Here is a 1857-nt window from a genome sequence, read left to right as displayed (position 1 = left end):
CTGAGGAGAAAAAAAAATGATACGGGTGTGTGTCCGAAAGAGACGTCATGCCCATAAAGGGCACCAAGGCACGTGCCCGCTAAGATTTTAGAAATTCTTTTTGAATTTATGAATAAAAAAATTAAGATATATTTTTATTTTATGTTAAATTAAGTATTAAGCCAACGTTTTATCATAATTATCTATAAAAAAAGATCTGTCAGTTGTATTTTGTGGGCACCGTAAATGTATTTTATATTTTATATTCTTCAAAGTAGCCACGCTTTGCCTTGATGACAGCTTTGCACATTCTTGGCATTCTCTCAACCAGCTTCATGAGGAATGCTTTTCCAACAGTCTTGAAGGAGTCCCCACATATGCTGAGCGCTTGTTGGCTGCTTTTCCTTCACTCTGCGGACCAACTCATCCCAAACCATCTCAATTGGGTTGAGGTCGGGTGATTGTGCAGGCTAGGTCATCTGATGCAGCACTCCATCACTCTCCTTCTTGGTCAAATAGCCCTTACACAGCCTGGATGTGTGTTGGGTCATTGTCCTCTTGAAAAACAAATGATTGTCCCACTAAGCACAAACCAGATGGGATGGCGTATCTCTGCAGAATGCTGTGGTAGCCATGTTGGTTAAGTGTGCCTTGAATCCTAAATAAATCACTGACAGGGTTACCAGCAAAGCACCCCCACACCTTCACACCTCCTGCTCCATGCTTCACAGTGGGAACCACACATGCGGAGATCATCCGTTCACCTACTCTGCATCTCACAAAGACATGGCGGTTGGATCCAAAAATCTCACATTTGGACTCATCAGACCAAGGACAGATTTCCACCGGTCTAATGTACATTGCTCAGGTTTCTTGGCCCAAGCAAGTCTCTTTTTCTTATTGGTGTCCTTTAGTAGTGGTTTCTTTGCAACAATTGGGCCATGAAGGCCTGATTCACGCAGTCTCCTCTGAACAGTTGATGTTGAGATGTGTATGTTACTTGAACTCTGTGAAGCATTTATTTGGGCTGCAATTTCTGAGGCTGGTAACTTTAATGAACATATCCTTTGCAGCACAGGTAACTCTGGGTTTTCCATTCCTGTGGTGGTCCTCGTGAGAGTCAGTTTCAATATAGCGATTGATGGTTTTTGCGACTGCACTTGAAGAAACTTTCAAAGTTCTTGAAATGTTCCGTACTGACTGACCTTCATGTCTTAAAGTAATGATGGAATGTCGCTTCTCTTAGCTTATTTGAGCTGTTCTTGCCATAATATGGACTTGGTCTTTTATCAAATAGGGCTGTCTTCTGTATACCCCCCTTACCTTGTCACAACACAATTGATTGGCTCAAACGCATTAAGAAGGAAAGAAATTCCACAAATTAACTTTTAACAAGGCACACCTATTAATTGAAATGCATTCCAGGTGATTACCCTATGAAGCTGGTTGAGAGAATGCCAAGAGTGTGCAAAGCTGTCAAGCAAAGGGTGGCTACTTTGAAGAATCTCAAATATAAAATATATACTGCTGAAAAAAATAAAGGGAACACTTAAACAACACATCCTAGATCTGAATGAAAGAAATAATCTTATTAAATACTTTTTTCTTTACATAGTTGAATGTGCTGACAACAAAATCACACAAAAATAATCAATGGAAATCCAATTTATCAACCCATGGAGGTCTGGATTTGGAGTCACACTCAAAATTAAAGTGGAAAACCACACTACAGGCTGATCCAACTTTGATGTAATGTCCTTAAAACAAGTCAAAATGAGGCTCAGTAGTGTGTGTGGCCTCCACGTGCCTGTATGACCTCCCTACAACGCCTGGGCATGCTCCTGATGAGGTGGCGGATGGTCTCCTGAGGGATCTCCT

Source organism: Salmo salar, chromosome 28 (genome assembly GCF_965601325.2).
Source record: "Salmo salar chromosome 28, fSalSal1, whole genome shotgun sequence".
Lineage (NCBI taxonomy): Eukaryota > Metazoa > Chordata > Actinopteri > Salmoniformes > Salmonidae > Salmo > Salmo salar.
The sequence above is the reverse complement of the archived record's forward strand: the minus strand, read 5'-3'. Positions refer to the sequence as shown.